Source organism: Manacus candei, unplaced genomic scaffold (assembly GCF_025592945.1).
Source record: "Manacus candei isolate 608988 ecotype Guabito, Panama unplaced genomic scaffold, ASM2559294v1 h1tg000086l, whole genome shotgun sequence".
Lineage (NCBI taxonomy): Eukaryota > Metazoa > Chordata > Aves > Passeriformes > Pipridae > Manacus > Manacus candei.
Genome location: NW_026138134.1, coordinates 1642026 through 1669077, shown reverse-complemented (window position 1 = coordinate 1669077; position 27052 = coordinate 1642026). Strand labels below are relative to the sequence as shown.

Genomic DNA, 27052 nt, shown 5'->3' with positions numbered 1-27052 from the left:
TATGCCAACACAAACCCTGAATGGGAGGAAGTATTAGGCTAAAAATAGATCCTCAAGCAAAATCCCAGAGCTTTTATTTTTTCTTGACTTTTTTTTTCCTCTAGGTTCATACTGTAAAACATCTGCTGAACAGTTTCCTATAACTGTTTTTGGCTTTTAAATCAAAGAAAGAAGAAACAATGTCCCATTTTTGTAGAGAGAAAAGGAGGAGGGGAATAATAGACCTTCCTCTCAAAGGAGGATGACAATGAGGATAGAAATAGAAAAGGGAGAGCTTTGAAACATCTTGAGTCCAGACAAGGAGTGGGTGGATGGCAGGTTCAGGTACCTCTGCTTGCTTTGGCCGTTCCCATTCCAAGAGGGAGCTGGCAAAGTTGCTGACAGTCAAAAGGGAAGAGCCTCAGGCAGAGCTGGAGGGTGAAAAGGGGCTGAAAAGGGGGTGCGACAGGGCTGGGGGTGCAGGGGAAGGTGCAGGGAGGAGGAAAATGCTCATTATTTAGCAGGAGAGACGAGGAGGAGCTGTGTTCAGTCGAGCTGGCTCTTCCCCCAGCCCAGGAGAAAATTCCCTGCTCCCTCCAGGGCACGGTCCGAGCTCCCCGGGGTGTCCCACAGCTGCAGCCGCCCCCACCCCCCGCATCGGCCACAGGGGTCCCCGGCCGGGCTGGGTGGCCCTGAGCTGCCACAGCGGGGCTCGGGTCCTCGCCAGCCTCGGGGAGTGCCCTGCCCGGGGCTGCTCCCTGTCCCTGCCCGAGGCCACGGGGCCCCTTCCCCGGGGGAACAGGCAGCCCCCGGGGGGAACAGGCAGCCCCGGAGGAACAGGCAGCCCCGGAGGAACAGGCAGCCCCGGGGGGACGGAGCCCCTTCCCCGTGGGGACGGGCAGCCCCCGTGGGGACGAGCAGCCCCGGAGGAACAGGCAGCCCCGTGGGGATGGAGTCCCTTCCCCGGGGGAACAGGCAGCCCCGGAGGAACAGGCAGCCCCGGGGGGAACAGGCAGCCCCGGGGGGAACAGGCAGCCCCGGGGGGAACAGGCAGTCCCGGGGGGAACAGGCAGCCCCGTGGGGACGGAGCCCCTTCCCCGGGGGAACAGGCAGCCCCGGGGGGAACAGGCAGCCCCGGGGGGAACAGGCAGCCCCGTGGGGACGGGCAGTCCCCGCTGTCACACCTTTCGGGCTTCTTGGCAGCGGTGCCTGCGCAAAAAAGCCTTTCCTGCCAAGTCACAGGATGCGATGACGGCGCGGCTGGGAAAAACTTCAAAACAGCCCAAACAATCGCAGATTGTCTGCGGAGAGCGGGCTCTAAAATTGGCTCCTTGGATTAGCACCAGGCTCACCCCTGGGGCCTTTGTCAGGAGCGCCGGGCTCGGCGGCGATGACGGAGAAGGATCTAATCTCGCTTCCTATCTGTGACACGGGTCGAGTTGAGCTCGGCTTTGCCGGCTGGGCTCGACCCTCCGTGACCCATCCAGGCACCCAGACAGCGCCGGGGCCGGGAGCGGCTTCCCGCTGGCAGGAATCCCGCGGTGCCTATAGGAACTATATGACTCAGGAGGCAGCGATCCTTTTTGATTTATTTCCCTAAAAAAGTTGCTTAGGACCCTGCATCCCTATTGCTGTGCAGGTCTGGAGGGTGGGGGTGCAAAAATTGCTTTTTCTTAAATGGATTTAGCACATATTGGGCTGGATTTACTCCTTTGAGGTAAATCCCAGTTAGGCAGTGGTGGAGCCCCTCCTGTTCCCAGGAGTTTCTCAGCACCTTTGGTCCTTGGCTTAAGGGTCTCTGCCCCCAAGGCCCTGCCATCAGACCAGGGACTGGGGTGAGGTGACACAGCCCCACAAGCCATGAACCTCTTTCCTGGCATCCTCCCAATCCCAGCACCCAGAGCTGCTCCTGAGGCTGCATTAAACGCAGTCAGTGTGTGTGCAATGGCTCTGACAGACCCATGGGCTCATCCCTCGGCTGGGCACACTCTCTTCTCCCTGCCCCATACAGCAGCACCCCACCAGCATCCCTCTCCCAGCCCAACCCATCCCAGGAAACCTTGGACAAAAGAAACTCAGAACAGAATCCAGGAGCAGGGAAGTGGCGGGCGAGGGCTGTGTCAGACCAGCCGGATCCCCAGGAGGAAATAATTGGAACAAGGCCGCGGCACGTGCCGGGAGATGGGATGTGCCGGGAGATGGGATGTGTTGGGAGATGGGATGTGCTGGGAGATGGGATGTGTCGGGGCAGCCGCTCCCTGCCAGCCCTCTGCGGGTGCTGCGGGCAGGGCCCAGCCTGCCTGCCCCAGCCCTGAGGTGGGGAGGGAGGGGAGACACCAGAAAATGGCATTTTGGTGGCAAAACCTCTCTGGGATTGAACTCCTGCAGTCTGCACAGAAGGGGCTTTGCTCTCCCTCAATCCTGCCAAAGGGAAAACAACATTCCAGGCACTTCCCAAGCACCCAGAAACACTTATTAGAATACACCTTCTCCTCCAGGCCTGGAGGGGCTCCAAACCTTAAAGACCTGCTCTGAGGCCCATTTATCCACCCTGGCTCTGCAGGAGAGGAGCTGTAGAGGGTGGGGACAGGGAACATCCCTTACCCCATGCTGGTACAGATTCCAGTGCCAGGGAGCTGTGGGGGGAACCTCAGCTCTGGGATAAATGTGGAAAATGCATTTCAGCTCTGAGAGGCCTTCTGGGATTTGGGAGGGCAACAGTGAGGGGCAAAATCATTTGTCTTTTCAGGAGAATGAGCCCCTGTGTGTGTGTGCAGGTGCTTGGGGCTCTCAGAGAGGGGAGGGAGAACTCAGAGCCTGATCAGTCAAAACCCCCAGGAACTGATGGAGGAACAGGGTCTGGGGGGGTAGTGGCCTCCCCAGTCCCAAGCAGCCACACCAAGGGCAGAAGCACATCCCTCTTTCCCAGAGAGACTCCATCCATGTGCATCCACGGGTCTGTGCAGGGGCAAGCACAGGAATGTCTTTGTACCTTCAAGTGCCCCCGGTGGGCAGAACACCCCGATGCTGCACCACGGGGGGCAGGGGGGAAGCCCCCGGGGCCCCCCTGGGGTTGCAGCCCCTCCAGCCCAGGGTGTCCTGCCCCCTGCTCGGGATGTGACGGAGGTGGAGGTGGTGCCAGGAGGTGGTACCAGGAGGTGGTGCCAGGAGGTGATGCCAGGAGTGTTCCTGCAAAGGCACATTCACGGCATGGGTTTACATTCCTGCAGCAGTGCCTTTGCCAGAGCGCTGATTGCAAGCAAAGGTTTGCAGCTTGGAAACTTGGAAGGCTCTGGCTGTTTTCACTCTCTCTCCCAGGCTCTTTCATTCATGCTTCCTCCCTCTTTTCCCCAGTGCATTTCTCACTCACACTCTCATTCATGCTCTCTCGCTCATTCTCATTTTCCTGGCTGTATTTTTAGCTCCCTCGCCGTTCGGAGGATGTGAACATTATCCCTGAGTCATGACTTTGTGAGGAAACAGGCAGCCAGGGTTTCCATTACAGCCCGGGAGGGCTCTTATCAGCTGCAGCGCAGGCTTGTGGGGAGGGGGCTTTATCTCCCGGTTCCTCTCCTCTTCCTTTCTCTCCAGCTGCTGCAGCTCCGGCCCCTCTCGGAGCCCACGAGGCTCATCCCCCCGGGCCGCGTCGTGACGCGGAGCCCAATGAGTTAAATGAAGATTGGCAGCCAGGAAATGGGAGTAAAGCGCGAGGGCCAAAGAGCATCCTCCATCCTGCATCCCCGGGGCTGGGGTGGCCGCCGCCGGGATTGCAGCCAGGGAAAAGGTGTCTGCCAGGGCTCTGACACCGAAATTCCCAGCCCGTGCAAACAAACATGAGGTAATGGCACCTGGGGGCTTATCCAGCTTGCTCTGCCTTTGGAAAACACGACCTCCCCCCCGGGTGTTTCAATCTGGCTCGAGAGGAGATTGCAGCCGCAGCAGAGTTTACACCGGCTCTGTTCCCACACGGGGATGAGCCGTGGAAATAAAGAACGTGCCCCGTTGGGAATGCTCGGAGCCAGTCGTTAATGTGGGCTTTGTTCCCGAGTGCCAGTGACACAGCGCACGTTTCAGAGCTGTCCTCCGGAGACAACAACCACCCCCTCCCCCGGGAGAGAAGCAGCCTGCCGGCACAGCCTGCCCTGCCCTCGGGTGACATCACGGCTCGTTTCCAAGTGACCCCGGGTCGCTGCGGAGGGAGGAGGATGCCGGCGGGCACATTTCGGCCGTCTCGAGGCAGGCTTGTGCATCACGACTCGGCTTGGCTAATCCCGGCCTCTGTGCTGCTCGTGAGGCTCAGCTTCACCTTTTCATGACATTCGGGCTGTTTTCGGCTCACTTCCTGCGACTTTCCTCTCTAACCTTTATGTTATCTCCCTGATACTCTCTCCTCCCTTTTCCACCCATCTGCTTATTTTAGCTGCCTCTTCCTGCCTGCGCGTGTGGCTGTGCCCTGCCCTGCTCCCTCCTGTGCCCTGCCCTGCTCCCTCCTGTGCCCTGCCCTGCTCCCCTCCTGTGCCCCCTCCGGGGCAGAGAGGGGTCACTCCCCTGCCCTCACCTCCAGGGGGGAGTTTGGCCCCATTTTCATGCTTTCCAAATGATGGAAGTAAATCCCCCTCCTGCCTCCCCTCCTGCCTCCCTGCTGCACACCCATCCTCCCCAAATGTGGCTTCACCCCCCAAACCCTGCTCAGGAGCAGGACCCTTTGCCCCTTTTTCCATGCACCCTACAGGGCGTGGAAGGTCCCTGAAGCCTTTTCCTCTGGCACGGACTGGCTTGTGGTTATCCCAAAAAAACCTGGTTGCAATGTGCATCCTGGACACCTACACTGGTGTTCAGCATCAGAGTGCTCCTTCCAAGCAGTTAAAACTGATCCTCGTGGTCCTCTGTCCCCTTGGAGATGGTCCCAGTCCTTCATCCCCTTGGAGATGCCATTCCAGGATCCGGATCCTGCTGTATCCAGCCCATTTGTCCACCACAGGACAACAGAGCGGATGTCCCCAGGCACTGCCAGAGAGATGAAAGGCTGACAGGAGATCAAGAACCAGCTCAAGAAACTCAAGGAAGAAAAATCCACTGAGGGACAATTTGGGTCAGGAAATCCCAGTGCTGTGGGCTCAGTGCTCAGGGAGGATGCTGGGCATGGACCAGGCCCTTTGCTTCTCCTTTTATCTCTGGCTCTCAGCTGGCAGCTTTCTTCCCTGGCACGGGGGGAAAAGAGACCTGGGGAGGAAAAGAGGGAAATTTTTCCATCTTGTGCCATGCCAAGACATGACATGGTGAAGGGGATGCTGGTGGTGCAGGGAATGACACCCTGGGGGGACATGGAGGGGAGGTCAGAAGCAGCAGGAGCTTGGAGAGCTCCACGGTCCTGTTTGTCCAAGAAATGAGCCCTTTGCAGCCCCAGAGTCAAAACACTCCACCAGTGGAAGCTGGGACTTCCTGGGCTGGGCCCTGTTGCTAAATAAAAGACAAAAGAAAGAGTAATTAGGTGCTATTAATTGTTGTCAAGAGGATTTTTGCTGGCAGCCAGCACTCCTCTCTGGCCTGGCCTGGCCCAGCACGGCTGCAGTAACACCCACTGAGGGGCTGCTTTATTTTCAGTGCCCTGCTCACCCCTTGGCTCCCAGGCCCAGTGGCTGCCAACCCTCCCACCCTCTCCATCTCCTCTGGCCGTGCTCACACAGAGGCCAGGAGAGGACAACCAGGGACCCAGGGGAGCCAGGAACAGCAAATCCACCAGTGCTCCAAGCATCCCAGCTCTGGGAATCTCAGCTGCTGTGTTTGTGAGGGCATGAAATGCAAGGTATAAGTCAGGAATGTGTAAATGATTTTCCTCTGAGGAAAGGCTGAGAGAACTGGGATTGTTCAGCCTGGAGAAGAGAAGGCTCCAGGGAGACTTGAGAGCCCCTGCCAGGGCCTAAAGGGGCTCCAGGAGAGCTGGAGAGGGACTGGGGACAAGGGATGGAGGGACAGGACACAGGGAATGGCTTCCCACTGCCAGAGGGCAGGGTTAGATGGGATATTGGGAAGGAATTGTTCCTTGTGAGGGTGGGGAGGCCCTGGCACAGTTTGCCCAGAGAAGCTGTGGCTGCCTCATCCCTGGAAATGTCCAAGGCCAGGTTGGACAGGGCTTGGAGCAACCTGGGCTGGTGGAATTTGTTCCTGCCCATGGCTGGGGGAGTGGACTGGGATGGGCTTTAATGTCCCTCCCAACCCAAACCATTCTGGGATTCTCTGGAAATACTTGTGGTACCTTTGGCTTTGAGAGCAGTGGGAGGGGTGAGTCCTGCAGACATTGGAAAGATCCTCTGTCCCTGCCATTTACCTGAGCTCTGGATTCTGTGCTTCCCCATTAGAGTTTATTAATTGTGATGGCTGTTATTTTGCTGTGTGATGAATGCAGCCCTTTGGAGGCCTTGGGACAGTGCCGAGAGCCACAAGCAGCTCAAGAACAAGGATTCAAATGCTGAGGCTCTGCTTTCACTTCTGCCTTGGTGGGGAAAAACCCCCCTGGCTTTCATCACCAAGGGAGGCTCAACCAGCAGCTGTGTCCCCCCGGGCTTTCTCTGGGAGCTTTTACTGGGATCCTGAAATAGAGAGAGTAAGTTTAGACTGGAAATCAGGAAGGAATTCTTCCATGGCTTCCCTGGCTGTGGCGGCTCCATCCCTGGAAGTGTCCAAGACCAAGGTGAATGGGGCTCGGAGCAACCTGGTGTAGTGAAAAGTGTCCCTGCCCATGGCAGGGGATAGAATGAGAAGATCTTTAAGGTCCCTTCCCACCCAAACCATTCTGGGATTTGACAATCCTGATCAAAACCATCACAGATTTGCAAGGCTCGAGCACGGAGTTGGTTCCCAAGTTGGAGAAGGGGATGCAAGGAGGGGCTGCAGCCCCAGGGGGAGGAAATAAGAGGATTTGAGGCTCAGACTTCATCTTTTTCCAGATTATTTTGATTTTTCCTTCAGTCCTGCTCAGGAACTCCCAATTCCCACTCCCTCCTCTCAGACCCCTGTGTTTCCTCCTCTCTGGAGCCCACAGGGAAGGTTGGGAGGGAGCAGCCCCTCCTGGGGCACACACAGGGGACTCAGAGCCCTGGTAAACCACCCCCTTGGGAAGCACACACGACCACAGCCTCCACCCCAAAGAGGAAGGAGCATCTTTTGGGGACACCTTCCCACCTCAGACCATGCTGGGGTTTGTGGAATCTCCACTTCTCATAGAGATCTTCACTGCAACCCAAGACCAAACACCACCTTGTCTCCCAGCCCATGGCACTGATGCCACATCCAGTCTCACCTTCAACACCTCCAGGGATGGGGACTCCACCCCCTCCCTGGGCAGCCCATTCCAAGGGCTGAGCACCCTCTCTGGAAAGAATTTCTTCCTGATGTCCAACCTAAACCTCCCCTGGCACAGCTTTAGACCCAGCCCTCTTGTCCTACTGCTGGTTCCTGGGAGAAGAGCCCGACCCCCCCCTGGCTCCCCCCTCCTGTCAGGGAGTTGCAGAGTCAGGAGGTCTCCCCTGAGCCTCCTCCTCTCCAGGCTGAGCCCCCCCAGCTCCCTCAGCCTCTCCTCACAGCACTTGTGCTCCAGTCCCTTCCCCAGCCTCGCTGCCCTTCTCTGGCCCTGCTCCAGCCCCTCATGTCCTTCCTGAGCTGAGGGCCCAGAACTGGACACAGCACTCCAGGGGTGGCCTCACCAGTGCTCAGTCCAGGCCAACAATCACTGCCCTGCTCCTGCTGCCACCCTGTTCCTGAGCCAGGCCAGGATGCATTGGCCCTCTTGTCCCCCTGGGCACACTCTGGCTCCTGTTCAGCTCCCTGTCCATCCCCACTCCCAGCTCCCTTCCTGCCTGGCTGCTCTCCAGCCCCTCTGGCCCAGCCTGGAGCTGCCGGGGGTTGTTGTGGCCAAAGGGCAGGACCCGGCCCTTGGCCTGGTTGAACCTCATCCCCTTGGAATCAGCCCATGGATCCAGCCTGGCCAGGTCCCTCTGCAGAGCCCTCCTGCCCTCCAGCTGGTCAGCACTCCCCCTCAGCTTGGTGTCATCTGCAAATTTGCTGATGGTGGATTCAGTCCCCTCATCTAAATCATCAATAAAGATATTAAACAGGACTGGGCCCAGCACTGATCCCTGGGGGACACCACTAGTGACCAGATCCACCCCAGCTGGATGCAGCACCATTCCCACCAGTCTCTGGGCCTGGATCTCCAGCCAGTTCCTGACCCAGCACAGAGTGCCCCTGTCCAAGCTGTGGCTGCAGCTTTTCCAGGAATGTGCCATGGGAGACAGTGTCCAAGGCTTTGCTGAAGTCCAGACAGACACATCCACACCTTCCCCTCATCCACCAGGCGGGTCACCTGATCATAAAAGGAGATCAGGGTGGTCAGACAGGACCTGCCCCTCCTAAACCTGTGCTGGCTGGGTCTGATCCCTTGTCCATCCTGTGGGTGCTGTGAGACTGCACTGAGGATGATCTGCTCCAGAACCTTGCCAGGCACTGAGGTCAGGCTGACAGGCCTGGAGTTTCCCAGGTCCTCCATCTGGCCCTTTTTGTGGATGGGTCTGACATTCCCCAACTTCCAATCATCTGGGACCTCCCCAGTGAGCCAGGGCTGTTGGGAAATGATGGAGTGGCTTGGTGAGCCACCAGCTCCCTCAGCACCCTTGGGTGGATCCCATCTGCTCCCATAGACTTGTGAGGATCCAAGTGGCTCAGAGGTTACTGACTGTTCCCTCCTGGATTACAGGGGGGCTGTTCAGCCTCCTGTCTCTGTCTACCAGCTCCAGAAGCCAGCTGTCCTCAGGACAACCTGTCTTACTGTGGAAAACTGAGGCAAAGAAGGTGTTAAATACCTCAGCCTTTTCCTCATGACTATGTTCCCCTCCATGTCCAATAAAGAACGGAGGTTTTCCTTGTCCCTCCCTTTTCTATTGATGTATCTGTAGAAAGACTCTTAGTTATCCTTCACAGAAGTGGCAAGATTGAGTTCCAGTTGTGCCTTCATCTCTCTAATTTTCTTTCTACATGACCTAACTATATTCCCAAACTCTTCCTGAGTAGCTGGCCCTTTTTTCCATAGTTGGTAAGCTCTCTTTTCCCCCCTATTTCCTTTCAAATCTCCCTGTTCAGCCAGGCTGGTAGTCTTCCCCCTTGGCTCGCCTTTTGGCAGAGAGGGACAGCTGCTCCTGTGTGTTCAAGACTTGCTTTGGAAGCATGTCCATCCCTTCTGGACCCCTCTGTTTCCCAGGGCTGTTTCCCAGGGTACCCTCTGAACAGTCTTCTGAATAGGCCAAAATCTGCCCTCTGGAAGTCCAGAGTAGAGGTCTTGTACCACGGCAGCCCAGAGTTTGCTCCCATTCTGAAATCCTAGGACGAGGGTTTGCCTCTTCAACCCCCAAACCTTTGCAGTCCCCCACCAAAAGCACTTTGTTCATTGGCGGCGGGGGCCGGGCGGCATCTTCGCGGGAGCCGCGTCTCCCGCAGCCGAGGCGCCGTTCCGAGGGATGCTTTGCTCCGAGCTGGAGGGATCCCTGCGTGTCCCGAGCGCCTCAGGAAGCTCAAGCACGCCTCCTGAAGGCAATCCTCACCCAGGGTCCCCCCAGCTCCCGTGAGCTCCCCGCAGGCAAAATAAGGGGGGTCCGAGCTCCTCTGACAAAAGAAGTTTATCGTGCACGAGCAAATCACGGCCCTGTCGTGCGGTTTGTGCTCCGGGGCTCAGGTCAGGAGCACCCAGACGGGTGTTATCCCTGCTTTTCTGTGCTATTTTTGGCTCCCTGGCAGCATCTGGAGAAGCTCACAGTCTGTAGGCTGTTTATCTCTGCGGCACATCTGTAGGGCAGGGGAAGTGCTGTCTCCCCCCTCTCCCCCGGAGGAAAGGAGGGGATTTACTTCGCAAACGGTCGGAGCTGAGCTGTGGGAGAGGGTCAAGTGTCTGGGCTCTGAAAACAGCAGTGCCAGTGCAGGCACCTCCCTGAGCAATGTCAGAGCATCACAACCCCGGAGGGGGCACAGGACCCCCAGACTGCTCTGGTTGGAAGGGACCTTAAAGCCCGTCCAGTCCTACCCCCTGCCATGGGCAGGGACACCTTCCACCAGCCCAGGTTGCCCCAAGCCCTGTCCAACCTGACCTTGGACACTTCCAGGGACCCAAACCCACAGCAGGATTAACTGACTCAGTCAGGTGCATGCAGGACCTAGAGAGGCAAAACTGGACAAAGACCCCATTTCTACTGCACACTCATCCTCAGCACATGCTACTCCTTACAGGTTTTGTTACCCTTTGTTATCCTCCTGATACAGCTGGAAGCTGGAGCACAAGGAAAGGGAGGATTTGCCCACATTCACCCATCACTTGGCACAGCACTGCTGAGTCCCCCGGGCTCAACAAACCTCCCCAGGCTCAGTGTAAGATGATTCCAGTGCTCTCCCTCCAGCAAACACACAGACACTGCTGATATTTATTTTAATTGCATTAAAACCCCATTTTCCAGCTGAAAGCAAGAGCAAATAAAATCCACACTGCTGTTATAGTGGAGCCCTTCCTTTCCTACAGCTAAAAAAATCAGAATGCCTTTCTTTCTTTCTTTCTTCTTTCTTTCTTTCTTTCTTTCTTTCTTTCTTTTCTTTCTTTCTTTCTTTCTTCTTTCTTTCTTTCTTTCTTTCCTTTCTTTCTTTCTTTCTTTCTTTCTTTCTTCTTTCTTTCTTTCTTTCTTTCTTTCTTTCTTTCTTTCTTTCTTTCTTTCTTTCTTTCTTTCTTTCTTTCTTTCTTTCTTTCTTTCTTTCTTTCCTTTCTTTCTTTCTTTCCCTCTTTCTTTCCCTCTTTCTTTCTTTCTTTCCCTCTTTCTTTCTTTCTTTCTTTCCCTCTTTCTTTCCCTCTTTCTTTCTTTCTTTCCCTCTTTCTTTCTTTCCTTTGGAAATGAAAGAAGACATTTTCCCAGTCTCCCTTCCCTTTGCTATCAGCAGCCAGTCAGTCCCACTTGCAAGTCCTCATCCATCAGCACAAACGTTTGGGTTGCAGCGTTCTGGGTTTGTTTAAATCTAATTAAAAAGAGGAGGAAATGTAGAGGCACTTCTTCAGTGATGAAGCAGCTTGTTTTGAAGGTTCAAGTGGATCTGAGCTCTTTAAGACAGTTTTAAACTGTCAACTTCACCTAAAAGACTTAACCTTACATGAAAAAGCATCTGAGCTGCAGCAGGGCCGGGAGTGCTCCGGGTGCGTCCCATTATTTTTCGTTGGGTTTTTCTTTTTTTTCAGGGCTAAATGTATGCAAATACTTTACATCGTGCTTCTCTCTGAAGTGACACTCTGCTTCCCTGCCTTTCTGGAAGCGTTTGAAGCCCGCAGGCGGCTGTGGCTGAGCAGCATCCCCGGGAGCCGCCTGCCGCCGTCCGGCCGCACTGCAATCCCGGCTGCATCCCCAACTCCCGGGATGTCAGGGATGAGCCACAAACCACCCTCCTCTCACCGAGCTCGCAGATCTGGCAGGTGCAGAAAGGCTCGTGGCTGAATAAAAGCTTCTTTTCTGCCCCTTTTCTCCTTCAGGGAGGCAGAAGTCACGGGGAACACGCCCTTTTCCTATGAAATCAGCTAGAAAACAGGTCTGAGGTTTAGTTTTACTGCACCAGGCAGAGCAGGCAAGTTTCATCATCCTCCTGGGGAGAGGTCACCTCGTGGGGGGTGTTGGCAGTGAGTGCGAAGGACTGAGCCTGACACGAGCTGACACTCAAGGCAATGTCCCAAATCTTCCCCAGACCATCTCTCCCCCTCCCCAGGGCCATCCCATGGCAGCAGAGCTGGGCAGCCACACTCAGGCTGAATGGGCCGTGTCAGAGCATTTCTCCACGCTGGCACCTCTGGGTGGCACCTCCAGCACCCCAAGTAGGGCTGCAATCCACATCCCACATTGCCCTGCCTGCCCCCAGGGTCCCTGTCTGGCCCTCTAAGCTCTTCTCCCACCTAAAGTCCAGAGAAGAGACAATTTACTGTGAAATGGCATCGCTTCAGGGCCCAGTGACAATAAATCCGTGGGCACTGGGAGCTTCCCGAGCAGTTCAAGGTTTTCCCGTCCCCCAGGGCACTGCTCTTTTACAGGCACGTGAAGAGCCCCACACTTTGGCTGCAGATCTGAACTTTCAGAGATCTTAAAGCCAGAAAGGACCATAGATTATCCAGGCTGACTTCCTGTCTAACACGGGCCATATGAGTCCATCCCCTTATTCTTGCTCTGAGCCCAATAATTTCTGCTTGGCTGTACATCTCTTCCAAACAGGCATCCGGTCTTGATTTAAAGACTTCAAGAGATGGAGAATCCATCACTTCCCGTGGCAGCTTGTGCCAATGGTTATTTCCAATAAAGGAGGAAGCTATTTAGAGCTGGGCTTATATGTCAGAATCCTCTCTCAGGGTAAAGAATGGCTCACAGGCTGCTCACCCGTAAAACAAAGGCACAAAGCAGTCACTGAAGAAGGATCTTGCCCCAAAAGCGAGTCTGTTCTTTCCCACTGTTGCAGCTGATGCATCTTAAGTTGGTCTTTTCTCTATGAGCATCATCTTCCATGCCCAGGGTGTCTGTGAAAACATTCATTACCAGTGGGTTCTTTTTCTCAAAAACAACCCAGCACGTTTTGCCAACACACACATTTCCCAAGAAATCCTCCCTGGGAGTGTGGCCACCCTGGTCCTTCCACGGGTGGAGAGAGAAGGAGATGTTCTGCAGAAAACACCTCCATGGCTCCCCCAGTCTCCATGATATCCATGTATCTCTCAGTCTCCGTGGCATCCATGGCTTCCCAGTCTCCATCACATTCATGGCTGCCCCCAGCCTCTGTGACGTCCATGGATCTCTCAGTCTCCATGACATCCATGGATCTCTCAATCTCCATGACATCCATGGATCCCCCCCAGTCTCCATGACATCCATGGCTCCCCCAGTCTCCATGACATCCCTGGATCTCTCAGTCTCCATGACATCCATGGAGCCCCCAATCTCTCTGACACACAGCCGTGGATCCCCCAGTCTCCATGGTCTCCCAGACTCTTTCCCATCCTCCTGCCTCCAAGCCAAGGCAGGGAGGAGAAGGGAGGAGCCCACTGGGTTTTCAGGATGGACATGTGGACACCTGGGTCTCCGTCAGCCTTTCCAGGTTTTTTGAGTTCCCATCCCTCAGCTCCGGAGTGGGACAGGCCGTGGCCATGGCCCAGCTGGCTGAGCCTCGGCCTGGCCAGGCCGGGCAGCTCAGGGGAGCTGAGGGAGGATGTGGGAGAGCTGGTGCCCAGCAGGACTGTGCCGTGGAGTGGGACACGTGTCCACTCTGTGCTACCAACCTGGACTCGTCCTGAATCCTGGATTCCCTTCAGGGCTGGCAGGGGACTGGTTCTTGGGCACATTCAGAGGACCAAGGCATGGCCCTGCTGACACCCCAGAGTGTCCTGCTATGGACCAGACCTGGGAGCTGTCCCAGTTTGTGTCCCAGTGCCACCAGAGTGTGCAAACCCGGCCGTTCCTGTAACCCCTGTTACTGAGTTATTTATATATATATATAATATACATTATTTGGTGCTTCCCGTTCTATTAAAGGGCTCCAGGTCCCCAAGACACTTCCAGAGCAGTGAAGCAGTGAGAGCCACGGGAGCTCCTGGAGCATCCAGACAGGCTCTCCACACCTGGAGCGATGTAGGAGCGGGAGGGAGGGATGGGAGTTGCTCTTGACAACTTAATGCACTGAGATAAAAATTTGTGCATGTCTGGGAGGGCTGTCCAGGCTCTCAGTGAGGAGATTTGGCACCCACTGAGCACCTGTAGGAATCAACCTGGAACTGCAACTGTGGGAACTCGCTTGTTCCAATGGATTAAACAAATCTTCCTTTGCTGGAGGAGAATTCCCAGCTTGGCTGATAATCCATCTGGCAAAAAGAGCTGGACAAGAACTGAGCCAAACCCACAGATATTTTTAACCCTTGCAATATGTCTGGCACCGGCTGGTGGGGACAGAGCTGCCCTCAAATCTCAGCTTTCTTAGATCTTCCAAAATCAGACGAGAGAGATCTCCAGGATGAGGGAAAATGTCTCATGTGGTCTCAGTTCCTCAGCTGATTGACAGAGCCCCCCAGCCCAGATACCACAGGCAGGGCAAAATATGGCATCCAAATCCATCGAGGAAGTTTGCTGTTTGATAACCACATCCTCTGGAGGGGACAGGGCTGCTCAGAAATAGGGCAGTGGGAGGAGCAGGACTCCCACATCCCCTCTTCCCCCCTGACAAACGGACCCAATTTCTGCCCCCGCTTGTCAGAATTTCTTCCCCATCCAACGGGATCTGAAACAACAAGGGATTTTTCAAAGAAGCACGTTTGGCTTCGGTATAAATGTTATTTTTCCGAGTTGCCACAAGGTGCCAGCATTTCAGAGTGTTCTGGGAGCCGGGCGGCGGCAGCTCAGCGCGGGGAGGACCCGCGGCACGGGCTGGACCCCGCTCTGCTCCACCAGCTCCCCCCGGGGCCGTCACAGAGCCCTCTCTGTCCCCATGGATAGGGGGCAAGGGTGGGGAAGGAGGAGGAAAGTATCTTCATGGAGAGGTGGAGGAAAGCATCTTCATGGAGAGGTGGAAATCGTTGCTGTCTGGGCTGCAGACCTTGGCTTGAGCAGTTTTGGGCTGCACTGTGTGAGCAGCCCATGGCTCCCTGTTGGAGGCACAGGCAGGTGTTGGATGGAAGGATGTTCCCTGTGCCCATGAGGACCGTGGTTTCTCTGACTGGGCTGGGCTGCCTCCTTCCAAGCTCAAAGGAAACATCCTCCTGCTCCAAGACTGTGCAAATGCTCCTGCTGGATCTGTTTGGGCAGCACTGTAGCACTTGCAGTGGGAGTTTTCCCTCTCACTTCCCCAAACTGAGACAAACGAAGCAGTTCTGCATTTTCTCATCTCGCTTGTCTCTCTGGCAGGGACGTTCCCCTGGCAGCCCTGGGGAGCTCACAGCCCTCTTTCAGTTCTGTTCATGCCCCATCTGACCAACTGCCCTGAGCCCTGAGCCCTCTGGCAGGTCCCAGCAGGAGAAGAAGGACTCTGTGGACTCAGTCCTTCTTCAGGAATTGCTGCCCTGAGGCACAGGAGACTCCTGGATGTCCCCTAAATCTTACAGTGCCACCAAGAAGGAGCAGTTGGTGGGGTTTTACAGCCTAGTTGAGGTTTCTTCCTCTTGTGGAAAGATATACAAGAAATACAGCTTCTCCATCAGGCTGATAACCTTCTGACCCCCTTCCCCCGAGTGCACCAGCAGTGCCCTGCAAGCCTTTGGTAATTCCTCTAATCCTCCACACATCCCAATCCCCAGATAGACACTAACAATCCATCCCTTCTGCAGGGAGCTGAGCCACCTGGGAGATGGGATGCAGCAACCTGCCATGGCACCTGAAACCCTCAGGGGCTCCGTGATCCTTCTGTAAGTCCTGGAAAGCCCCATCCATGGTGACTGATGAGCTGAAGACATCCCCCTGGCACCCCTCAACAGCTCTCTCCAAAACAAGATCCAGTCCTGTTTCATCCCCCTCCCTTCTCTATCCATTCCCCTGGAGATGGGGAGATGGGAGAATTAACACACTTGTTTCTATAAGTATGTATTTCTTCCCCTCCTGGCTCACTTCAGGGATCTTGTCTCCCACAGAGAGGGATAAGGAAGATAATTGAAGTTGATGGGCAATATGGTAAAAACACAAATCCCCTTTTGGTTTGAGGGAAGACAGAGCAGCCAGCTGGTTTGGAGCTTTACTGCTCCGACCACAGCACGGGAGGACAATTTGGCTTGGGAATATTCCTTTGCAGTCACGGAATTCCTCACCTCCCTGCAGCAAATCAGGATTGATGTCAGCAGAGCAACCTCAACTTTCACAACCCGAAGCCCAGGCCAAGGACTTTTTGTGCCTTGACACGAGTTTTACACTCTCCAGTCTCCCAGCACTCTGCTCTCCGTGGAGGTGTGGGATAAATTCCCTGTTTCACTTCTGGAGCAGCGAGCCAGGGCTTTATCAGTGAATATTCAGGGAGACAGACACTGCTTCCAGACAATGCTGTCTCCAGAAAGGAGAGCTGGGCCAGTGGGGCTGTGGAGGAAGGACTTGCCTGCTCCCTGCAGGCGGGTGGTTCAAACCACAGCTGCAGAGCTGCCCTGGGGCTGGTGACACACGGGGGATGCTCCCAAATGGAGCTTGGCCACAACCCTGCACGGGTTTTTTTCCACACACACATTACAAATGGACTTCTTAGCTCAAAAGTGGAAAAACAAATGTTTTCCCTTATGCCCCTCATTTATTTTTGTTAAGGATTGGGTTGTCTCTTTTCTTTAAATAAACTACTGATTTGTAGTTTCCTACCAGTGTTTCTGCTCTGCAGTTGAGACGAGGCTGTGAAATCTTTGTGCTTAGAAAATAAAGTGGGATTTCATCATCACCTTTCTTCAGGGAAAACTTCCAGCCAGGACTTCACTACGTGGCACTTGGAGCACGCTGGAGAGGAGGTCATGGAGCAGAGCCTACCAAAGCCAAACCTCAGACTTAACCCCGCTGATTATTCATCTCCTTCTGTACCACTTCTCAAAACTAGGCTTCCTGGCACTGGGAGACACTGGAAGTTGCCCAGTTTAACTGGGGCCATGGCAGGACAGCCACAGGGTGCCACTGAGTACCAGCACAAAAGCAGCACAGATGCCAAAACATCTGGATTGTGCAGCAAAAGATGTGCCAGAGCCATTCCTGCTCCTTTCTCTGCTGCTTTGTCACTAACACAACACAGAAGGGCCTACAGAACAAACATGCTGCTGCCAGATGTTTAGAACATCTGCTCAGACCAATAAAGCAAAAACAACAACAAAAAATAACCGTGAAAAGAAAGGGAAAGAAGGAGCATCCACGGATCCTGCAGGGCACAGTCTGTGTTTTATGGGTTGTGCTGGGACTGCCCACAAAAGCCTCATGGCATGGTGACCCCACAGGTGCTCCCAGGGAAAAGCATCTCTGTCCCCAGGGATGTGAGAGCCACAGGGATTTGGACACCCCTCTCCCAGGGGTGACCCCGTGGGTTTCTGTGTCCCTCCTGCTGCCTGGGTGTCTCTGCTGGACACTCATTCCCACTCCATGTGTACCTGACATCATCCTGCCTGTGTTCATGGCAGCCCTGGGTGGTGAGGAAGTGTTCTCATTCCCTGCTGCAAACCCATCCCAAAGTGCAAAGAGGCCCTGGCACAGGCTGGGGGCAGTGCTCTGGAGCTCCACAGGTACAGTTTGGGAAGCCAACAAGGAGCAAAGCACCTCAGGGAGCTGGACACTGAGGGGCTGGAGTGTGTCCAGCTGGGGAAGGGACTGGAGCACAAGTGCTGTGAGGAGAGGCTGAGGGAGCTGGCGGTGTTGAGGCTGAAGAACAGGAGGCTCAGGGGAGACCTCCTGACTCTCTGCAACTCCCTGACAGGAGGGGGGAGCCAGGGGGGGTCGGGCTCTGCTCCCAGGAACCAGCAGTAGGACAAGAGGGTTGGGTGTTCAGCTGTGCCAGGGGAGGTTTAGGTTGGACATCAGGAAGAAATTCTTTCCAGAGAGTGCTCAGCCATTGGAATGGGCTGCCCAGGGAGGGGGTGGAGTCCCCATCCCTGGAGGTGTTGAAGGTGAGACTGGATGTGGCATCAGTGCCATGGGCTGGGAACCACAGCGGGGTTGGATCAAGGGTTGGACTGGATGATCTCAGAGGTCTTTTCCAACCTGGTTGATTCCGTGGTTCTGTGATTCTGTGGGTGGCTCCTGGCACAGTACCTCGCCCAGGAGCACCCACAGAGAGCACCTGGGAGTGGAAACCCAAGAGCCTCGAGCCCAGACTGAGGTGAGTCCTTTCTGGGATGGTCTGAGCACTGCCCAGTCCGTGGGGTGTCCCTGGGAACGCTGTGCTCTGGCAGGTCTGACAGTGCCCATTTTGGGCCCCACAGAAAGGGAAGCTCCCTGGGTTGCAGCAGCACCTCAAGGCTGGTGCAATCCCCCTGGGTACGTCCCACCCTGGCTTTGTGCCCAGGGGAACCTCAGCTCTACCAAAGTGGGGCCAGTTCTCAGCTTCCCCCAGAGCCCCAGCCCACCTCCTGCACTGTTTAAAGTCCTTGGTTTCAGCTCAGACCCTGAGCCCTCCAGGTGTAAACCCATGTGAAAACACCCCCCCTTTCCCCAGGCTGGCTTTGCAGTCAGTGCCAGGTCTGAGGGCATTAGACCCCAGCCTGGGCCGTGCCTCCATGGGCCTCTGTGGCCACTCCTTGGGCCTGAATCTGCCTCCAAGTTTGTGCCAGAGCATGTGGTTGGTTAAAGAAAGCCCAGTAACCACAGCTGACAGGCTGTGACTGGGTCATAGAATCATGGAATCCTGGAATCTTGGAGTCACAGACTCATGGAATGTTCATAGAATCATTAGAATCATTAATGTTAGAAAAGACTCTAATTCTTTAGAAGGTCTGGATCATCTTGCACATCCTTCACATCTCAGCTGAGAGTTGGGATCTGCTCACCAGAGCACTGTGCCACGATGCTGGAGCCAGACAGTGGGATAGTTTGTCTTGCTTGGTCTGAGCTTTGCTGCAGCTGGGAGCTGAACCCAATCCCTGCTCAAAGCAGCTGCCCCCAAGAGAGTGACCCCCATCCCACCCCTCCTGGCTGGGGACAAGGATCCCTGGAGCAAAGCCAGGGAGCAACAACATGTCACAGGAGGGCACTGGCACCTCCCAGCCACTGCTGTGGTAGGTTTTACATATGTAAATATACACTTATATATATATAAATATATATATAAAGTCTGAAGTCAGGAGAAATGAATCATTTGGCAGAGGTGCAGCTCTGGTTTGGTGACAGGCTCTGGCTTCCAAGCAGCTCTCCCAGAGAGCCTGGAACCAGCAGAGCAAAGAAAAACACCTCTGATGGGCAGAGAGGCCGGTGGGTCCCAGCAGGAGGGAGCCAGAGCAAAAGGCTGCAGAGGTGACCTCAGTGGGCAATAGAAAGGCAAGAGCAGTGCCGCTTCCAACTTAAATAAAGACAGATATTCCACTCAGTGCCTCCCAACCAGCCTCTCTGGAGCTGCCCATGCTCATTCCTCCACAGTCATTTAAAAAGGCCCAGGCAGAACTGCAGAGAGATTACCTGACCCCAGCAAACCTGATTGACTTGCCACTCTACCCAGCTTTGAGCTCTACCCTCTGCATCATTGAATTCCCCTGGAGCAAGGAGATAAGTAAAATAAACAAGGAAAATCAGAGTTTTAGTGCTCAGGGAGCAGAAACTGGGTTCTTTGCACAGAGAGCAGCTCCTTCTCTGGGTGGTGCTGCCCTGCCCAGCATGGGAAGCTCCAGCATCCTTCTCCTTGTCTGCCAAGGCTGCTCACCTCCAGCTGGGTCCATCCAATGCTGCCCAGCCAAGTGGAAAATACCATGATGCACATCTTTCCTTGGCAATTTTGGGATTCGTCAGGGCAGTGAATAATCTCATGCCTTCAAAACTGGAAACCTTTCTGTGCCTTGTGAAGCTGCTCTGGGTGAGAGGAGGAGTCTGAAGCAGAGAACAGCAAGGTCTTGGCCTCGGTGAAAACACTTGCTGGTATTTCCACGTGCCACCAAGTGCAGCATCTTTCTCTAGGTGACCTTGTATTTTGCTCAATAGGATGAAAAATCTGAGTAATTCCAGAGGAACTGGTTGTGCCCCTGTGTAGGGACAGGATTTCTCTCAGGCTGGAATGATTGTCACCACCTTGGCAGATGATCTGAATTTAACAGGTTAAAAGTGCATGCATGGGGTGGGGAAACTTAGAGAGAAGTGACCTGTGATCCATTACACTTGTGCACTGGGAATATATGGGATTTTGAAGCTCCAGTTTTACAGGAGGGAAACTTTTCCTCTAAGCATTGTGGTTTCAACTGGTGCAATCATTGGAGCCAACTCACCTAGAACTACAGCCATTTTCCTGAGGAAAATGGGAAATGAGGACACCTAGACTCCCAAAAATCCCTTTCTGAACTGGCCAGCAATCACAACACCCAGCACAAGGGACTTTTTAGTGTCGGAAGCCACTTCAAAAGAATAATTCACCCTCCTGCAGCGACTCCTCTCGTGCTGTGTCTGTGTGTCCAGAGCCAGAGCTTGTGCTGGGGAAGGAGGTGTTTGGGATGGTGAGTTTTCCAGGGTAAGGCTCCTTCCTCAGGAGACAAAAGAGCTGGAAATTTTCATAATCACTGCAGTAAATTTCAGAGGATTTGATTTTATTCCAGGGCAAAATCTGGGGCATTGCTTTGGAGAGGGATTTAAAGAAGTGGGAGGCAGGAGGGGACCAGACCCATTGATCTGCACAGGGGATGGAGAGGGACAATCCCCACGGGGCTGTACAGGCTACCCAGGAGAAAATTCATGCTGGAGAATGTGAATCTCCCCCCTGGGTGACACCAGGGCTGTGTCTGGAATTCCCAGGTAGACAGACCCTGGGCAGAGTGTCCATACACTGCTTTGCCCTCGTCCCTCATCCTTCAGCCCAACCCTTGCCAAGCCCTCTGATACTGCAGATGCATCAGGAACAAACTACAACTGGCAGATCATTGTATTTATGGCAGCAGTGTAATCACCTTTTAGCTTTCAGACGTAAAACCAGAGTTTCCTGACAGCTGGTTGTATCATGGTCCCACTAAACTCAACTCCACCAGCCAGGGCAAAAAATGCACTTTCTCATTCATCAGTGATTTTGAAGCTTTGACTATTCCAGCTAAAAAATGAGAAAGGGGAGTAGGAGTCATGAAAATAGGAATATTTATTTTTTTAAAGAACTGAAACACCTAAATACTGAGCTTTGGTGCTGTTTGAAATAGAATCCAACATTTCTAACCAAATGGTCCTTAGGATGGAAATAAAAATACATGCATTTGACAACTACCAAACCAGGACATTTCAAATTTGAAAACACTTGGGGAAAAGTCTGAATTCAAGAGATATTTGTGAGCATTTGGGGGCTGCAGGAGGGGGAGCTGGGCTCCTGACAGGAAGCTTGAGCCATGTCCCCACTCTGCTCTTACTCCCCTCTCCTCTCCACCTCCTTGGCTGACTCCAACCAAACAGCCTCTAAAGGCTGGCTGTCCCAGCCACATTAAATTTATACAGATTTGGCAAAAGTCAGCAGCTGAGGACACAGAGGGAGGAATGGGGTGAGTTGGGGCACGAGGAACACGAGGACACAGAAAACAGAGTTTATGCATTTGCAGAACACCTTATAACAAAGAAAGACTAAAAAAAGCAATTGCCATGCAGTGCTGTTACATCCTTCTCCAGGACACTCCTTGTACCCTCTCCTGAAGCATCTTCCACTGGGTGCTGGGGCAGAGAGGACCAGGGCAAGGCTGCAGCCACGACCTGGACTCCTCCTGTGGTTGAGGCACCTCTTTGATCCTCAGTCCAGGGCTGGTCTCCTCCTGCTCCCGTGTCCTGGTGCTCTGCCCTCGCTGACTCTGCTCCTGTTTCTGTTTATTTGTCCTCAATTGTGTCATTGTCTCGACCAGGAACTTGGAAAGCTCCCTGGAGCACTGGCCTGTGCTGCCTTGCCATCTGGCTGCTGGCTGACGACTACAGTAGCAAACAAAACCCAAACATTATAAAATAGGCCTGTTAAAGTTGGTTTTTATGAAAAGGATAATAGGATGGGAAATGGGAGAGAGCCTGTCTTGTGCCAAGCTGAAGAGGAACCATCACCAGAGCTCTCCAGACAAGGAGCTCTCACCAGGGCTGCAAACACCCCTGGGTTTGAGGCTCCAAAGTCTGGGGGAACAGGAGTGGGGACACTGGGGCACGGGGTCAGCCCTTGGGTCTGGGGCAGACCTAAATGTCCTGGTGCCCAGGAAGTGTTGGCATCCTGCAGGGGGAACCAGCCAAGGAAAGGCAGCTCTGAGGGCAAAGAATCTTCTTGCACGTCACTTGGTGTTGACTCTACTGAGGACAGTGGCAGTGCTGCTGCTCCTGGAGGGATCACATCCTGCTCCTGGAGGGATCACATCCTGCTTCTGGAGGGATCACATCCTGCTCCTCCTGGAGGGATCACAACCTGCTCCTCCTGGAGGGATCACATCCTGCTGCTCCTGGAGGGATCACATCCTGCTTCTGGAGGGATCACATCCTGCTGCTCCTGGAGGGATCACATCCTGCTTCTGGAGAGATCACATCCTGCTCCTCCTGGAGGGATCACACTTGGAATTGGCCAGTGAAAAATGGGATCTGGCTCAAATGAATCGATCTTATCTTCAGCCTCTCTTCCTCCCCCTGAGGGGAACTCGAATGACTGGGGCTGCCTGGCTCAGCTCCCATTTCCCTGGGTGGTTCTGGGTGGATGGGCACTATGAATCAAAGTGTCACAGGGAGCCAGGAAATGGGCCAGGATGGAGAACAGGAGCTCAAACCACTCTACCACAGAGGGTCCAGGCCAGGGAAAGCCCAAAAAGACCTTCCCTGCCTTCAGCTAGGGGCTCAGGGCTGGGATTTTAGCAGCCCTCCAGCCCCTCAGATTTCCACCCCCTGTTTTTTGAGGCCATTTTTTGGCAGTTCAGCCACAGGAGCTGGGAGTTTGCAGCTGCCATCTGTTTTCATTGCCCTTCTACTTCAGTGGTGATGTGTAAACATGAGCAAGATGAAGGATTGTCCTGAGGGAGGTCAGAGATGGGGTGGGGAGGTGAGAAGTTGTGATGGAGCAAAGAATCCACATGGATTGAGCTGCACCTCCAGCCTAAAATTAACTCATCTGGTCCTTCAGCCACTCCTCCTGCGTGAGACCTGCACCCAGTTTCTCTGGGAACGAAGGGAGGCTCTCCTGGTTTGCTCCATCCTTTCCCAGCCAAAGCCAGGCTTGACACAAGGCAGCTCTGTGCCCTCAGCACCCCCTGCTATCTGCAGCATTGCACTGCCCTTGTTGCCATGGGCAGAGTTATCTCACGGGGACTTGGGCAATGCAGCCCTGCCATTATCTCTGCTTTGCAGATGGGGAACCAAAACACAGAAAAAATGAAGGACAGGCCTGTGAAATGAACTCTTCAAGTTGCATGTGACAAAGCCCAGCAGTCCTCAACTCCCACAGCCATTCCCTGGGGCCAGGGAGTCCTGTCAGTCCCACCAGGAACTGTTTCCTTCTGTAGGTACAGACTTTGCTCTGCAGTCCACTCGCTGCAGGTCGAGGAGCTGTCACTTGGTCACCAGTTCAGTTAGCAGCTCATATTCCTCTTTCAGCTCCTGGAGCTTCATCAGAGCCTCTCTGATCCCAGGAAATGAGTTTTCCAAATGAGGCGTGCCCGGTGCACTGATAAAGAAGGCATCAATGGCCAGTCCAATTTCTTCTCTGTTCTCTCAATCCTTATAATGGATGAGGCATTGGAGCAGCCTGGTCTGGGGAAGGTGTCCCCACCCGTGGCAGGGGTTGGAATGAGTGATCTTTAAGGTTCCTTCCAACCCAAACAATGGTAATTTCTCCTGTTTCTGGTTGTTTCCAGTGTGTTTGTTCCCCAAGATTATTCTTTAAGGATAGCTGCTCTGAAAGCTGTGTAAAAACGTGGGTGCATGCACATGCACCTTAGAGCTGCCTGGATCCTAAGTGTGCTCAGACAGGAGGATCAGCCCCTCAGATTTCCCTGTACTGGTTGCATCCCTGCTGTATCCCAGCTTCTCAAGGAATACACATCTATGTCTCCAAATTTACCACAGAAGAAGGTCTGAATCTTACACCCAGCAGAGACAACCGAGGGTTTTATTGACTGCAGCACCATCAGGAGATCAGTTCACAGATTTACATAGCACTTGCCATGCAGGGATCACAAACTGCCTTTATCATTCCCTTCAGACCTGGGCTGCCTCGGGCCCTGAGTCATTATCTGATCCATGGAAGCTGGAATATCTCAGCACCTCAGAGATCAAAAGGAAACTCTGCACAGTTCAGAGAGAAGCATTTTGAGGCTGCTGAATGTGCTCTCTCTGAGCAGATTTCTCTTCCCATAGGAATGTTTTGCCACTGTGACCCAAACCTGGCAGCTCTGCTGCATCCTTGCAGTGGCACAGCTGAGGGGACCATCCCTGCCTCACACAGGGAGGGATGGAAGAGCATTTACATCCACAGAGCTCCACAGTTTTCCTCCACCACAAGAGCATTCCCACCTCCCCCAGCACCCCCAACACAGACATTATCCTGTGCCATCAAACAGGAGCCAAGGCAGCTGCACCTGGGGCAGCCCATTTGTTGGTCATTGTAACCAGGAATATGTAGCACTTTTCATGCACACAGGATGACAGACAGCAGGGATAGAGATTTCCTACCATTCTAGGTTGAGCACTGAGTACAAGTGTGTTCACTCTGGGATTTTTGACCAGTTTAGTGATTAAGTCCCACCATCAGCACGGTGGCTCAGCAGAACTTCTCTCATGTGGACACAGCCTGAAGTCCTTCCCCATGGCTGGAGCAACTGGGTGTCAGTGCAGCAAAACTGCAGCAAAGCTTGGCCTGGGAGTGCCTGGAGGGAGCTGGTTGGTCATCCGAGGGCTCTGCTGCGGAAACACCTCCTCCCCTTTGGGAATGGTCTGATGTTTAGGAACAGGGCAGGATAACAGGAGCACAGGGTTTACAAGTGCCTGTTGCACCGGGACCTTCGCTGAACTTCCTTCATCAATCTCCATCAATCCTCCCTTTCCTACGCCCCAATCTGGGCTCTTAAACAGCTCCCTTCCTCTTTTTCCTCCCCTCTCTCGCTGCCCCCCAGCACATACGTGCACATTTCCTTTTCCTTAAGCAAACAATTTTCAGATTTAAAAGTGAACTCTCGCTGCAGGCTGGAAAAAGACAATGTGGCCTGGCTCCTTATCTGCTGCTATCTGCTGCTGCTTGTACTCACAACAGGCTGTGAGCCCAGATTGGCTTTACAGGAGATTTCAAGTGTTTATGAGCCACAGGAGGGAGAGAGAGGAGGGGAAATCTGGTAGGGAAGATAAGTCCAGGAAATAAGGCAAGTGACTGGAGCAGAGTCAACAAGCTGAGAGAGCAACCGGACACCTCCAAAGAGCCAAGGATGTGACTCAGTGTCACGACTCCAGTTCTTAGAGGGGATTCACCTCTAATGGTCCAGGGGGGTTGTGATTGTGATAGAAAAGGGAAACATCTTGATCTCTTTATAGACTTGGGATATTTTCCAGTTAGGAGCCCAAATGTAAGCTCCTCAATCCATAGGCAGGCTCCTAAAACAAACTACTTGGTTTTCCAGGATCGTGCAGCACATGCTGGCTCCAGCGGGTCCCTCGGTCACACCGAGGGGTTTGTGATGTGCTGTGTAAATCTAGACCCTCCCTGGGGCCCAGAGCATCATCTGGTCTTTGTTCATGTGCCACCCAGAGCAATGTGCCTTCAGACCAACAGGACGAGGTAGCAGCTGCTCACATGGGCACTGGGATATTTTTATAATCACCGGGATATTTTTATAATCACCTTTTATCCCCACGTGCACAAGGTTTTTGATGGTAACTGGAAAAGCATGTAGGCTTCATCTGTAATGGATTTTAAGGACAAAAATATCTGGGCTGGTTGTATCCGAGAACAGTAATTCACCTTGTTCTAGGCAGCCCAAAATGTGTCTCTAAGCATGGCTGTGCAATGAAAAGGTGAGGGTGTATGCTCTTCCTCTGCAAGACCAGCTGGATGAAGTTTTCATGCTCCGATGGTTGTTTCTAAGCAGGAAAAAATTGAAAACTGTGTTCTTTAGGGCAGATGGTCTGGTTTTACCTTAAAATCTGTAATTTATGACATACCTTTCATATCTTAGCTACTGAGTATAAAGAGAGCCTTATGGAGACCAGAGTGACACTGATTTCCAACAGCCACCAGCTGGAGAACCCTGGACCACCCCACATTGTGCACTGATTTAGTGCTGATCTTACTGATTTAACTGCCTGAGTCAACACCATTCTCCTTTGGTTGGTTGACTGGGGGGTTTTCTGGCCCAGCCTTTCATTGGGGCTCAGCTATTCTGCAGTTTACTTGCTCCAGCATCTTCAGTTTTCCTGCCCTTGTTGTCCCAGTCCTGACACACATCCAGCTTCAGTTGTGGGCTCCAACATCATCCTGACACACACCCAGCTTCAGTTGTGGGCTCCAACATCGTCCTGACACACATCCAGCTTCAGTTGTGAGCTCCAACATCATCCTGACACACACCCAGCTTCAGTTGTGGGCTCCAACATCATCCTGACACGCACCCAGCTTCAGTTGTGAGCTCCAACATCATCCTGACACACACCCAGCTTCAGTTGTGAGCTCCAACATTGTCCTGACACACACCCAGCTTCAGTTGTGGGCTCCAACATTGTCCTGACACACATCTAGCTTCAGTTGTGGGCTCCAACATTGTCCTGACACACATCTAGCTTCAGTTGTGGGCTCCAACACCCCAGGATCCGTGTGCTCAGGCCACTGGTGATAACCAGTGCTCCCAGCAGTGCCTCTGCTCCAGCCCCTCCGAGTGTATTCATGGAATCAGGGAATGCTTTGGGTTGGAGGGACCTTGAAGATCATTTCATTCCACCCCCTGCCATGGGCAGGGATGCCAGGATATGCCAGGATATTCCTCTACTGCCTTCCATCACTGGCACAAAAGGGAAACAAACCTCCCCTCCTCCTTCACACAGATTCCTCTTTCACCCACACACCTTTCCCTGTGAAATCCACTTCAAATCCCAGTTTCATCCCCTCCACACTTGTGTTGTCTGAGGGTAGTGGAAGGTTCCCTGCCCATGGCAGGGATTGGAACAAAATGAACTTTAAGGTCCCTTCCAACCCAAACAATTCTTGGATTCTATAAAACCTTCATTACTCCCATCTCCTTTCCTTGCATGGGGAACAATTTCTTCCTGTCCCAGGCAATTTCTTTGGCCCATAAAGCCCTGATCAAAGCTGAACTCAGTCTCTCTGTTGTCTCTATTCCATTAGGGATGTCCTGGAGGCCCTGCAGGAGAACAGGGCTATGCCCTGACCCTGAGTCATTTCACAATACAGCAAAAGCTCAGAGTGA

General features: G+C 53.6%; 1 protein-coding gene across 2 annotated transcripts in view; it reads left to right on the top strand.

The window, feature by feature from the left end:
* The first annotated feature begins 17825 nt into the window (after positions 1–17825).
* The window catches only part of FLI1 (Fli-1 proto-oncogene, ETS transcription factor), a 106559-nt gene continuing 97332 nt past the window's right edge, over positions 17826–27052 (top strand). Inside the window, exon 1 of one of the 2 annotated variants that reach the window (XM_051812451.1) lies at positions 17826–17841. The gene's annotated coding sequence lies outside the window, so the exon portion shown is untranslated. Of the gene's footprint in view, positions 17842–18597; positions 18737–27052 lie in introns of those variants that run through there. The other variant, XM_051812450.1, reaches the window with a different exon arrangement.